Raw genomic sequence first — 15,451 nt, forward strand, 5'->3', positions numbered from 1 at the left:
GATATTACCCTTCCCTGCCAGTCGATATTACCCTTCCCTCCCAGTCGATATTACCCTTCCCTGCCAGTCAATATTACCCTTCCCTCCCAGGTGATATTACCCTTCCCTGCCAGTCAATATTACCCTTCCCTGCCAGTGGATATTACCCTTCCCTCTCTGTAAGGAGGAATACCCCTGTTACCTCTGTCTCAGATGTGTTTGAATATAAAACATGTAGGAAATTTGTATTTCTAGGACTCTTAAAAAAAAAACTATTTGAGTAAAAAGTTGAGCCTTAACAGACATTTTTGGATATAATATGGTTGAGCCTATTTCATTTCTTTTTTCATAAGTTAAAAAATCAAAAGGATTTCTTTTAAAATTCAGGTTACATCTCTACTTCTGCTAGAGGTTTATTATAGCTGAGAGACTGGTTTCACACACAGAACGTCTTTCCCTTAGAGCACGCATGAATGGCTTCTGATTTCTTCTCATCCAGATATCCGAGAACAATTTTAGGAAGCTCCCAACTTCACTGCACTGCATTTTTGAGTGTTCCTTCCTGGTCCTCCTACAGAGCCCAACCATCATGTGCCTTCATGATGTTAAATACCAGTTGGCATTTTTAGTTTGGTTGGAATAGAACTGCAGAAGTTTGCTTTTCTTAATTGTGAAAGAGGCAGATAGTTACCGGCATTTTTCTCCTTCTGCATATCTAAAAATGCATTTAATTCTTCAGCAATATCTGGTTCTCCTACTATGCTGGATGCTGGAAGACACTGGCCTGAAGGACTGATGACAGAGGAGGTTCCTGGTTGTAATGTAGCTTCAGGGGAAACATTAGTCCAGGAAGGCCTCCATTGCTCCATTCAAACCACTTCCTAGAGACAGCCAGCCTATGACTTCAGGACTCCAGCAGCTTGGAGAGGGAGAAGTTTTTGCTGGCTCACACAGGAAATGTGTCTTTTCAAGAAACTACTTTGTGCCTTTCTACACAAAGGCTTTAATTGCAAAGCCTTTGATCAATTATTGATCCTATAGGGCATGATTTTTTTTCCAATGCTGCTGCTCAATCATAGGGGGAAGAAGTACATTTAAACTAGTAATTTTTGATGAATTATAAAATAGATATTTAAAATAAAAATGCACTGCTTAAATTTTCAAAATATCTAAATAAAAAATAAGGAAAAATAGTTTTTGTGAAGTCATACAAGATCTTTAATGTCAAAACCTAGACCATGGCTCAGTGCCTGTAGCTCAAGCAGCTAAGGTGCCAGCCACATACCAGAGCTGGCAGGTTTGAATCCAGCCTACCAAACAACAGTGACAACTACAACCAAAAAATAGCTGGGTGTTGTGGCAGGCACCTGTAGCTACTTGGGAGGCTGAGGCAAGAGAAGCAATCATTAAGCCAGGAGTTGGAGGTTGCTGTGAACTGTGATGTCACACACTCTACCCAGGGTGACAGCTTGAGGCTGTCTCAAGAAAAAAAAAAAAAAAAACCTAGACCAAGTTGTGGACATAAAAATCATCAGAACACTTTCAACAAATATAACAAAGATACAAAAAAAAACCCTAATACTATAATACATGACTGAACTAATATAATAGCCAATAAGAACTTTTTAAACATAATTTTAAAAGTTAGAAGGGAGCATTTTCTTTTGAAAAATAAGATAGTTATTTTATCTAATTCGTAGCCTGCCTCTGGTTACTGTACTTGATAATTTTGAGATTTTGGCAGTGAGACTGAGAAATAATACTGAAACACTAGAAATCTAGGAGGATTGGGAAGTGTATTGTCAGGAACTCTGAATATTCTCTTTCTCTAAACATTAATTGATCACTTCAACTGAATGTAAGACCATTAAGCCCTACAGCAAGAGTATAAAATGGATGACTTTCTCAGTCCTTCCTAGCCCTTTAATTCACATATAACAATTTTCAAATGATTTTACTCAAATGCCCTTAAGCACATAATATTATTCTAGAATGGGTCACCTTTAGTCACTGCCCTCTCTCATCACAAAAATAGCACAGGGAATGACAGATCAGAAATACATGAAATATATTGAATCTATATAAAGTATATTTCAATTAGGTATGTGTACAATTAATTATACACTTCTACATTTCATATACTTAATTATAGGCATCCCCACTGTGTGGAGGGAGTGTGTGTGTGTGTGTATGTGTGTTCATTTTGGCAGTTTTTGCCATAGTTACTACAGTACTGTTTATTTTTTACTCCAAAGTCTGTAATTGTACCGTGGTCCTACGTGTTTCTGTACAAATGATGTTATCAGTCCATCTCATTACCTTTTAAAAGGCAATATCCCCCTTTACATTCAGCCACCCAATTCAGCAACCATTCATTAAATATCAGATTTTGTGTTCAACCTGTCGTTTTTGAGGTACTTTGAAGATCATAGTGATATGTTTTGAGCTCTCAACAGGTTACAGTAGTGGGTAAAAAATTGCTCTCTAGTTAAAAATAACCATGAATAAGAAAGAGACTCAAGGAAAGTTTGGAGTAGTGAGAAAATTTAACTTGGAGCACTTAGGAGGCTTTGTAAAGAAGGTTCAATTTGAAATGTGTCTCAGAAGCTGAGTACTAGAGAGCATTGGGAACATTGTAATGAGTGAGTCAGAGAATGAAGACCTGGCAGAACTCATGCTGAGTTAGAGTGTGAGTGTGCCATCCGTGTGCAAATGTCAGTGGGACCAGGCTGAAAATAACGGGCCACATTTAGTGAGGAAAATTTGGAAGTTGGCAAGACACAACCAGAGGAGATTCGCAGGTGAGTATGTTGATTGAACTTAAAGATGCTGAGAGCAGAAACTTGGGGAAATGACTTTAAGTAAGTGGCATTTAAAGGTCACCAGGTAAGGTGACTTAGAGGAGCGGGTGGGGATGAGAAGCTGAAGGGGACACAGCTGAGAAGAGGAGGCCTCTGACAGGATCAGAGGGGGCAATGGCAGGACAACGTCTGGGCCCACTGTGTTCACAACTGAGAGGTCAGTCACCAGTGATGAAACTCACCGTTTAATGAAAGCTGTTTCTGTGGTCCCTAGTGCGCCAGCCAGATTGCAGAAGTGTAAGGGCCAAGGGCACTTGGGAGGAGTGGGAGAGACTTGGGGAATGGCTCTTCAGTGCAGTGCGGCAGTGTGGCCAAGAGCAAGACGGGACGGTAGATTGTGTTAGAAGCAGAGTTCAAGGAATTTTACCTTTGCAAAACTTAACAAAAAGGGAGCATCTGGTATACAAGAGTGATTATGTAAAAGAAAGGAGAAAATTTCCTAATCAAAATAATGGCCACAGCTATTAAGTTCATACCATACACTGGACAATATTCTAAGCACTTTATATGAGTCAACAGCCTTCAAAAGTTCTGCGAGGTAGGTACCATTCTTACACTCATTTTATAGATAAGGAAACGGAAACTTGCTTAAAAATGGTCAAATTATTTGCCCAGAGTCACTGCTAGGAAAGGATAGAGAAGTCATTAGCCCAGAGGCCCCTTGCTCCATGTCAGCTCAGTCAGTCAGTCCTTCTAGTAATGCAAGTCTTTCACCAGCCAATAATTGCCAGTCCTGTTCTTTTGGTGAATTCACAAAATTTTAAACCTGGGAGGAAAATGAGATGTTTTATCTTTTTTAGCAGTTTTTGGCCGGGGCTGGGTTTAGACTCACCACCTCAGGCATATGGACCGGCGCCTTACTCCTTTGAGCCACAGGCTCTTCCTGAGATGTTTGTTCTTGTTTATTCAGTATCTTACCCCATCCTTAGGGTCCTAGGTTATCTTTGGAATGCAACTGTCCCAACATTCTTTTATTGCAATAAGTGGATCCACTGTTTACAAAAACATGATGAAGCCTACAGTCCTTTTATGAGCATCTCAAATAACTGATAAAGCATGAAAAATAACCAGACTGTAGCCAGGCGTTGTGGTGGGTGCCTGTAGTCCCAGCTACTTGGGAGGCTGAGGCAAGAGAATCACCTAAGCCCAAGAGCTGGAGGTTGCTGTGAGCTGTGATGCCACAGCACTCTACCAAGGGTGACACAGTGAAACTCTGTCTCTAAAAAAAGAAAAGAAAGAAAGAAAGAAAAATAACCTGACTGCCTGGGTATTAATAATGTTGAAAGATTTTATGCTTTCTAATCTAAGAATTTCCAGTATAATTCTCGGAACTGAACAAGTTGTCCATTAGGCGGGGAGGAGGAAAATAGGAAGCATCACGATTTTTATTCACAAAAGGCTGTCGTTAATTCCCTGTCCTTTTGAAAGCAGTACTGTACATACAGTATGATAAGGTATAGAATTCTGTGCCATTTTATTTTAGATGTATTATTACGTTACTATTGTATTATATTGTGTTTTTTTAACCAGTGAGTTCTGATGAATTTGTCACTATTTACTCAAACTTTTCCAGGGTCCCTCGTTGTCACAGTACATATCCTAGCTTCTCCACTCCTCAACTAACTCCTATTATTTTTACTTTATTGAAAAGTTCTCAGAACCTTAGAGTCTTTAGCTGAACATGTGATGTATGGAACGGGACGCATCAGACTTAACCTCCACTTAATCTGGGAAAGTGATATTTACGATTTTAACAAATTGGAGTTAGGGTGGCAAATAAGAGAATATTTGAAATAGGGTGAACTGCAGTTAGATGATAAAAGTTCCAAGAAAATTCCCTTTCTCATTTGGCTAATATGTTAATATATAATTCAAGTTCATGGGACAGATGTTTCCTTTCTGATTTATGATGCACATCTGCAAACTATGCTCACAGAAGCCATCTGAGCAATGCCCAGCCCCTCAAACCCCCCACTGATGCTTACAGTTTTCTGTAAATACAGAATTTCTTCTTTCAAAGAGCTGCAGACACTCGTATCAGAGGTTTGAGTATTATATTAAAGTATAGATACACTTGCCTTTTAAATCTCAGTCGAATCTCTCAGGCTAATCAGCACCGTGCATGGCATTTCCAGGAGTCTTTTCTTTGGAATAGTAATTCCACTAGATGATCTATAGGAAGAAAATATGGAGCTGTCCTGTGACCATATTTGCCTTGTAAAAAGTCAAGCACACCCAATGCACAGTAGTATAGTAAAGGCTCTGGAAGTCTAGTAATAAGGAATTATGGGATTTTTTTCTGCTTAATTCAGTATTTCCAAGAAATTTAAAAATGAAAAAAAAATATTTTCTCCATAATTTTATTAAGCTAACTTCCTATGAAAGGCGTTTTGTTCCCCACGGCAGTTTCACGGCCTCCTCTCTGATGACGGGCAGTAGTTTTATGGAATACACCGTCTCTGATTTGCTCCATGTTTCCCGGCACGGCAGTGTCAGAGGGAGGTTGCCATTCCTGGGTATTTGTGTGTTACTCACCTCAGTTCATATTTTTAGTAATATAAGATGGATGAATATTCGGAATGTGTCCAAGTAAATGATTTTTTTTCCTAAAAGCTCTGTGTCCTCACGTAGCTTTGACACTAACGGGCAGGGACGCCTGCCTTTTACCGGTGTCAATTCAAACGCCTTTAAGAGCATTGTCATTATATTTGATGAGAGGCCTTTTAATTCTTGAGGAAAAATTTTGCATTACATTTTCCCCCATATGCATCTCCAAAATTACCAAGTATTAGACTAAAGACAAAACAAAATATTGAATATGGAACGGTAAATATACTAATTTAGTAAGCAATTTTATTGTGCTTTGCACACACACACACACTCTCTCACACAAAAAAGGCACTGGATAATATGAATTGAATGTGGCCTTGATGAATTTAAAGCAATAATTGATTAGCATAAACTTGAACTCATTGCGTGAGCCTAGGGTTCTGATATAAGTACCTTCAGCTTCTTATATATTTGTGAAATTTAAATTTTTTATCATTTCTAATAAACACCAATGCCTCACAAAAACTGGAAGCTTCAATTTCAATCAGTTACTATCTCCACAATAAAGCGTAAATAGAAGAGTGATCGAGGGTCATGCTAAGTAGATTCTTCCACCTTCCCCTTTGTTCATGGGTAAACCGGGCACATAGCAAGTTCTCGTAGAATTACCAATCCCAAAAATTAAATTAAATCCTGACAGTTTTATATCAGTGCTGTGTAACTGTTATGCGCTAGGAAAGCACAAATCTTCAGAAGATGCCGTATGTGAAAATAATACGTCAGTGTCCTATCGTCTCCTGCAGAGAAATACAATAGTACAGTCATTTTAGGCAAGTCCAGTGGTGCCTGCTCCACTGGGGGGAAGCCAGAAAGGAAACAGCCTGCTTTTTAAATGAAATTTGTACCAAAAAAAGAGAAAACTCTTATTTCTATACTCTGTATTGGATAAATTGTCCTTTTTCACTTTGCTCTTACCAAAAGAATTATAATACCTCTAATGAGCAATAGTTAGTTCTCTTACACTGGTTTTAAACGTATCCACTACGTTCCACATTCTCTCTACCTTTTAAAAAAGACCCACATGGATTTTAGATAGTACAGTGTGAGGCATCAGGGCGAGTCCTCCACACCTGTGTGCGGAGCATAAGAGCTGAATTCCACCATCATGCGATCACGTGGTCACGGCCGATGGACAGGAGGCTGCTCTGAGCAGAGCCGGCTCCTCAGAGGGCAGGACTGAACCGAGCTCTGTATATGATTCTACAAAATATGTCATGGGTTGTTTCCAAAAGTGAAAAAGGAGCTATGGACTGCATCCACATAAAGTCTAATTATATAGCATTCACCTTTCTGACTTGTAATGTGTCCTTAATAAGACTGACAACCTTGATCTTATTAAATTTTGAAGTCACTAATCTAAGAACAAAAATCTCAAGTTTCTATCCTTGCTTTTAGAGCCCCAGATAAAGGGGCTGATAATTACCAAATTAACCCATTTCTGTAATGCTATTGATCTTTTACTTCTTTTTCCTTGATAATTTCTATGTGTAAACAAATTTTACACACACACACATGCACACACATACACACACGCACACACATACAGACATACACACACACATGCGCGCGCACACACACACATACACACGCACACACACGCATACACACACATACACATACATACACGCACACACACATACACACGCACACACACACACACTACCACAGACATCAGTGCTTCTCTGTATCAGTAGCATATGTGCCTATGAAAACTGTTTGTAGGGATGGTTCAAGACGATTCTTAGATTCAAATACCAAACAATTTGGCTACTAAAGCTAAATAAAACAGATGTTTGTGAATATTGAAAAGAACTTCTTATTTACATTTTATGACTTTTCATAATAATTAGAGATGCTAGTGGTCTATTGGATGCTATTTTGGAAACTAGCAATAAATTTAAAATGCCTTTTAAAAATGGTTTTGCAGAGTTTAGAAAGCTCTATATACTTTTCAAATAATATTTATCTATGTGCAAGAAAATTGTGATAGTATAATGTATGTATCGCTTATAACCTGAAAACTGTCATTCACAAACATTAGCTCAACTAAGAAGGTCTGTAAGTTTGACTCAATCCATTTTTCTGAATCATGGTCACTGTGGCCATCATCTCCGCATGAATTACAAGTTAGACATGTAGACTTATTTCTGTACTCTGAATTTCATCTCTTTTTCCAAATCATACCCTGATTCTTTACTATTGCTGTTGTCAAAGTAAAAACAGCTCCCTCTATTGATCTCCTTGTAGTTTTCCTCTTAATTAACCAAATAATATTTGTTCCAAGAAAGCTGTACACATTTTAGTTACTTTTCCAACCAACGACTCCAAGTGGTTTCTATGTCCTCACTGTCAATCCTTTTTTACAGAGGCTTCCTTTGACTTTGGGATTAGAATTTGCAAGATCACCCAATTAATCTTCCTGATCACTCCACTCCAAATACCAGATGCAACAGACATTTTCCCCTTTCGAAATTACTTTGGCTTATTTGTATCAGATTTTATTTCAAAGTTGGTTTTGGATTAAATCTCTCTCCTAAGTATTATCTCCTAAGCAAAGAAAACATTTAATTATTTTCTAATTAAAACTATTCAGTCCTATCTCTCAGTGAGTTTTAAGTTATTTATGTGAATCTCTCTTATTTCTCTTGTAAATTATAACCTGCTGTTAATTCAACAAGTATTTATTAATAGCGTACCATTTGCCAAAGCCCAGGACACAGTCCAGGGGAAAATGGACAAAAGCTTATTTCCTTGGAGAGGTTTCATTTTTGTACGGAAGTCAGATGACAGATATTAAACAGACTAAGGAGTCATCTACTGAATTACGTGATGACATGGACAAGGATGAAACTTCATAAAGGAGACTGGAAATGTTAGAGTAGGGAGGAAATGTAGCAATTTAAATATGGTTGTTGAGGCAGCCCTTGTGAGGGCTGTGAAGATGGAGGAAATGATGGCACAGCTCCGTGGCCACAGTGTGCCAGCCAGTGACAGAAGTCTGTGCAAAGTCCCTAGGGAGGTGAGGAGGCCCCTGTGGCTGAAGCAGAAAGAAACAAGCACGGATTGTGAACAAATGGAATCTGAGAGCCCCCAGAGCAGAGCAGATCACGAGAAGGTTCTTTAAGCCATGGTGCAAACTTTTCAATTTCTTTTTTATCATGTTCTCCTGTCAGAGCTGGAAAGTTGTTCTCCACTGACTCTCACATCAATATTGCAAAAAATACCTGCCTCGCAGCTCCCTGTCCTTCCCTGCCTATCCCATTTCTCTTGTGAGTGGAACACCACTAAGAAAGAATAGCCTGCATTTAGCCGGCCACTGCTCGGGGTTCCTTAGCTCCTCGCTGTTCTCGGGTCTCCTATGTGTCCGCGTGCAAGGAAGGAAGGAAGGAAAGACGGGAAGAGGAAGCAGGAAAGGGCAGGGCGGCCTGCGCCTTCATGAGCAGACTCTGTCCAACCCCCTGCTGCTGTGTACTGTGATATTTGGTACATTATTTTATCTAAAAAACTGTGAAAGGCAGTCAAATTTTTCATCTTATCAGAGGAGTAGAATGAAACTCACAGATAACTAAAGGTTATCTAAACCATACAAGTAAAGTTTCTACTCTAAAATCAAGAGAAAAATAAAGGCAGTGTTAGATTCTGGTGAAAGATTTTTCTTTCTTTCTTTCTTTCTTTTTTTTTTTTTTTTTTGAGACAGAGCCTCAAGCTATCCCCCTGGGTAGAGGGCTGTGGCATCACAGCTCACAGCAACCTCCAACTCCTGGGCTCAAGCGAGTCTCCTGCCTCCGCCTCCCAAGTAGCTGGGACCACAGGCACCCCGCCACAACGCCTGGCCATTTTTTTTTTTTTTTCGGTTGCAGCCGTCATTGTTGTTTGGCCAGCTGGGCTGGATTTGAACCCTCCACCTTAGGTGTATGTGGCTGGTGCCTTAGCCTTGAGCCATAGGCGCTGAGCCAAAAGATTTTTCTTTAAAGAAAAAATAAAAATAAAATATGGGGGAGAACAGTTAAGAAAAGATAGCACATCCAAATATAGAACAGTTGTAAGGAGTGTGCTGTGGTCTCCTCTTACATGCTGCTACAGGTGCAGTTGGGACAGGGCGGTCAGCACAGATGGGACAGGGCAGTGAGCGCAGATGGGACAGGGCGGTGAGCGCAGTTGGGACAGGGCGGTGAGCGCAGGTGGGACAGGGCGGTGAGCACAGTTGGGACAGGGCGGTGAGCCCAGAGCACGCAGCTCACAGAGCCTCCTCGCTGTTTGCTCCTCCCTCTGACTCACCATCCCACGTACCCTGCCTGGTCCCCGACCTGGATCTGTGGAGATATCCCCCCATGTCCCGCTTATGCTGCACACATCTCCTATTCCAGATCCTGATTGTCTATGGGGAGAGTTGAACTGGAATGAACTGACTTTTTACCCCCACTGACGCAGTGGACGCTTGCCACAGAAGCAGCTCACGCAGCCAGTGCCTCCTTGCTAAGGGTGTGCAGTCTTGGTCCACATGTCCCCATCAGGAGCGCTGCCCTGCCGGTCAGGACTCACAGCAGGAGCCCCAGACTGACTTGCCTGCGTGCACTTCAAGTGCCTGTCCCCATCTGCAGCATTCCAGGCTGCTGACTCCGGCTGAGCTCCTCTGCGCCAACATGTGTCGCCTCTTTCTTGGGTGTCTCTTTCTATACCCGCCTGGTCGGTTGCTTCCCCACCTCATACTTCTAAGGCTTTACTCCCCACCAGCAGATTTCACGGCATTTCTGTTTTTTGCCATAAAGTCAATATTTTTATATTTGCGTCGACTTAGGACTGTTCCTTTATCATACACGGAATAAGATCTTTTGTGTTTATACAGTATAGCTTTTCCCTTAGCTGTTAGCCAGAAATGCCCTCCATGAATAGAGCTCTTTTTTTTCAAACTAGGCAAGTCTTGCTTCTCCCAGAAGAGTGCTCTGTTCTAGAAACTTCTCCCCATTTTATGAAATTCTGTTCTGTGTAAGGCTTAACACCATAACACACACACACAGAAACTGACTTGCTCTGTCTTTTATTTGTGCTTGTTTTCCTGCTTGTGGCTCTTCCAAATCAGGGTGCGGTCTCCTTGACAACTGGATGAGTGACAGCTACTTCTCTGGATGTTTTTCTCCATGCTCTAACGATATATTAAGATTCTAGCAAATTCCTGATAAGTGTGAATCTAATAAAAGCTTTATCAAAGCTTGAGCCATTCATCTTATCAGTGTCATGAATCCTTCAGCGTATCTTCAATTTATTTTATTGATGTTTATTCAAAATGTTTATTATTTATATATATTAAATATCTACTAAGTATATTAAGATTACATGTAAAAATTAAAAATTAAAATGTTTACTTAAAAATTAAATGTTTAACTCCAAAATGAAAAAACAAGTTAATAAGAAACATAGTATAAAAATTAATAAGAAATATAGTAAGATAAGGCATTGGAAAGAAGTCAGTGAGAATATAGACAACAGATGAGAAAGTGTCAGCAGAGTGATGCAGAAAATAAAATCTACCCTCATCTCACAAACGGTACCTAATCCGAGCTGTCGATGATTACTAAGGGGCAGAAATAAAGAAGACGTCAAGAAGCCCAGGACCACTCAGACTTTGCAGCACTCAGTCACATGCTGCCCAGAGAAAAGGTGGCATATTTTTGAACCTACAAGGATTCAGGCTGTGCACTTGAATCTTAGTTCACACAGAGGTGTACCTGAGCATTGATGGCAGGTAGTTTCCCCATTCTGCCTAGCATTTATTTTGTCTCCTCTGGAAGTTGATGTTTCTTGGGAGAAACTGCTTTTGGTGATTATGCAATGCTGCCTCCAGGGGGGCCTTGGGCTCCACCTGTTGTGTCCTTCCTGTGGCTGCACTAATTGCCCTGGAGAGGGACATGTGATGGCATCAGTGCCTGTCCAAGAATTGGGGGTGAATGGACAAAGATCCTAGAAAGAAAGTGCCTCAGTCCTTCTCAGATTAAAGGTATTAGGGACAAGGCGAGCCCACAGACCTGAGGAATGTGTTTATAGTCAGGTAGAGAGACGCTGCCTGAGAGTCAAGCCAATATTAAAAAGCACAAGCATGACCAGGAACGGTGTAGTCAGTGAATTCTGATGACAACGTCTGAGTTCCTGCCACTGGCTCCTAACTCCAGACTTTTCAGTACTTAAGACAGTAAATTTAGTTTTCTACTTAACTAGTGTAAACTGGGTCTTTAGAATTTTGAAAGAAAAGAATCAAAGCTAATGCAGTTATCATGTGATACCCTGCGGAGGGAAGAAATCATTGTATTTGTAGGCTAAGCAGAACAAAATCAGAAGGATTTCTCAGAATTTCTCCTCCTCCTACTCACTCCCAAACTGGGTGGGAATAAAAAATCCATACTTTATGATTACTTGCAAAAAATATAAAAGAACAACACAGAGTCTGGGTTTCACAGAAAAAAAAAAAAACAACTCCAGCTAACACTTGACAGTAACAGCTGTCCTTGAATAAGGATCACGTAAGTACTGTCTAAGTTTCCTAAATACTAACTCCAGTAACTCCCCACAGCAGCAATTTCTTACCCGACCGTCATTCCAAGCATCAGTATTAAGAAGCTCCCTTTGATAAACTCTTCAGCACATGTCCACTTGCTGAAGATAGCATTTTTAAATTTTTTTTTCAAACAAATTGATGACAGACAGGAGAACAAATGTCACTTACGGAGGGGGACAGAGATGCTGAGGAGATAACGACAGTTTGTCTATCGCAGAGGAGCAGCGGTGACATTGACCTTCTGTGCCAGAGAATATCATGCTATTCAAGGCTTCCAAATAAGTACTGAGCACTGTGCCGTAATCCAATACTGAATAAGAAGTGCATCAAAGAGAAAGGGGGGGAAGGATGGAAAGTAGATTCATCAGAGTGGTCTCAAACAGAATGATCCCCATAGCAACAAAAGCCCACCCTGTAGAAATTTCCCGAGAATACCAAATTTTTTTAATAAAATTCAATCTTCTTTTAATTTCAAAATAGTAATGGGGTGCACATATTTTTGTTACATGGATACCTTTTATAATGCAGTTGCCTAAAATAGAAAATATAGTGATTTTAAAAGTTCAACATGCATCCTTTATTGGTAACAAAACTACGTACTGCCAGCTAAAGATTCTGTGGATAACTAAAGATGATACAGGGTCTAACTGATGGTGGTGTTGTGGTTCAAACATGACTTTAACCTGCATCAGTGGGGATGGAATTTCAATCCAAGGATATATCCAAAGAAGTTAAAGATATACAACTATGAAAAATTCCAAAAGACAGGAATGATTGGCGGAGGAGGGTGACATTGGAGAAAATAGAATGTACGTGAATGAGCTGGTGTGGCTCCTAGTGTCTGGAGAAGACCAGTGGTAAACCTCACCTGTATTAAAATTTAGCTGTTATTATTTGTGGAGACCCTTCTGGGGGCCAGATCTTTTGAAAACATTGGATTTCTGGTTCCAGCCAATTTCTTCTCCCAGTGAAATATCCAAACAGTTAACAAAGCAAATGAAACAACAGTTTGGAAGACACTGGGAAATGGGGAATAAAGGATGCTGGTTCCTCAGAGGCAAGAAAACGATGGAAAGCCCCGTCTGTACTTGGAAGGATATTGTCGTCCTGGCTGGTGCTTTCTCCAGAGAAGTGATTATTGATCTCACCGTTCCAAGTAAAGATAATAGTTTTAACTGTTGATTTCCTATAGCCAGAAAGTCAGGGGAAGTGGGGATTATGAATGATGGGCCTCACATCTAAGCAATTTATGGTGAAACTTGAAATTTGTAAGTTATCAAAACATTGTACTTAGCAACCCTCATCCAAAACTTGGTTCTCCTTTATTTCATTTAGTGTCTCCCTCTCTTCCTAGCACCTACTTAGAAATGATAAATTTTTCAAAGGCAAAACATCGCCACTGGTGAAATTAGGTCAGATGCTCACAGTGAGGTGTGGAGACTTGCCATGAGGAAGTAAATACCAGCAGGCTGGTAGGTTTTACTTCTTAGTAAAGGGACCTTTATGTTAAGAAAGAGTTTCTAAGAAAAATAAACACTTCATCTAAATGAGGAATTAATAATAACAGGAATTTTAGGAACAGGAGAAGTCACAGTGAATATATTTGATAGTTGACAAAGCTTTTGACGCCCATCACCCTGCATGTACATAACTCATCTATACACTGTCTCTGACTTACCTATGCAAACGTGGGTACTTCTAACTTCACAGAAGTTTCTCTTCCTCGTGTTGCACAGAAGTGGTATTGATAGCGTCACATTATTCTTGTTGAGCCAATACATCCTTATTACCAACTCATATGTTCATCTATACACTGTCACAATACCATGGGAAAATGTTGATAACCTCTGTTTCATTTGTTTCAGAAAACATTTGGTTGCTATTTTTATCATCTCTGAATTTTCCTTCAATATAGTTATTTTTTCCTTCTTGTAATACTTCCTTCATGTAATACTTCCCACACAGCTACATTTTTGGCCTAACTTTCTTTTTCATAAAGAGTTGGCATTTTATGAGATCTATCCATTATGTTGAGTACATGGCCCCTTAGGGGTTCATGACATAAAACTGTAAAACTGGGCATTTTTGAATGCTCAGTACTATAAAGTTTCTGCTTTTCTCACTTTGGTTTCAACACTTAAAAAAAAATAGTGGGATCTAGTCTATCCATAAACATTTGCAGGTCTGAGGACTCAGTGACCATGGAACGTCTTTCTATCCCACTACTAAGACGTCCTGAGACGGTAATGATAGCAGTTGCTTTACCTCCACCCTCAGCACCAATTCTAGACCCACCAAGAGGGTGCAACGCATGGGGGATGGCAGGGAACAGGTGCAGTGATGACCAGACCCTGGGAAGGCTCCGCAGTTCATTACTTTGTATATTCTTTCTCGTGTTCTGGTTTTTTTTTTCCTTTTTTAGGGGGGAGAGGTTGTTGTTGTTGTTGGTATTGTTTTGTTTTCATTTACATAGCTTTCATTTAACAAGTATAATGAGCACTTACTATATTAATAAGCCAGAATGAAGGAGTTCTCTAAGTTATTGGCTGTAACAAGTATAGGGCGGTAAGAATAGATCTTCTTATTAAGCCCTATGTGTCAACACATTGGTTCAAATTCAAGAAAGGCCAACCCAAGTGATCCGTTTGCAGGAACCAAAGGCTTAATGGGTTAGAGACAAGAAAATAAAGTACTTTCAAACTCTTTCCCCAGAGAGTGACACAATTTTATTTCCTAAAACTCTTTTCCATGATCCCTTATAACTCAAACTCTTAGTTTATCCATTTCTCTAGTTCTAGTTTCAAACATGAGGAAAACAAGACTTTTTTGCTCATAACAGAAAATCTTACAGATTTTTTTTCCTTTGGACTTGGCTGAAGTTTTGTGAGAGGGATAAAGGGATTTGTATAAATAGGCAGACTCTTGAGTATACGGAAGGGTTTACTGCAAAGAGAATGAAGTGTAAGAATAGAGATAAAGGAGAATGTTAGGGATACACAAATGCAGTAACAAAAGGATTACTGATTTGATTCATTTTTACATATTATGTTTTTCACAGAAATATTGAATGCATTGAAAAAGATGATAGGCTCTTATATATATCCTGTGACACTTTCAGGGGAGTTTGAGGATAAAGAAAAGAAACAAATATATGGAATTTGTAAAATAAAATAAAATATCAGCCATTATTAAAAAATATGATATAGGGCAATAAACTCGATTTTAACACTTTAAATAGAAGTAATATTGACATATTCTAACAGGCGAGGATCTGCCTGCATTATTTCCATATAGTGCCTGTAGGTTTGCTAGAGCTGCCATGACCAATACCACAGATGGGGAGGCTTAAACAACAGAACTTTACTTGCTCACAATTTAGAGGCTGGAAGTCTGAGGTCAAGGATTGGCAGTGGTGGTTCCTTCTGAGGACCGTCAGGGAAGGATCTGTCCC

General features: G+C 39.7%; 1 protein-coding gene across 1 annotated transcript in view; it reads left to right on the top strand.

Moving 5' to 3' along the window:
• NEGR1 (neuronal growth regulator 1) overlaps positions 1-15,451 on the top strand; it is an 811,656-nt gene that overhangs the window by 508,321 nt on the left and 287,884 nt on the right. The window lies entirely within an intron of this gene.

Source organism: Otolemur garnettii, unplaced genomic scaffold (assembly GCF_000181295.1).
Source record: "Otolemur garnettii isolate 467f Iridium unplaced genomic scaffold, OtoGar3 scaffold00010, whole genome shotgun sequence".
In the NCBI taxonomy this organism is placed as follows: domain Eukaryota; kingdom Metazoa; phylum Chordata; class Mammalia; order Primates; family Galagidae; genus Otolemur; species Otolemur garnettii.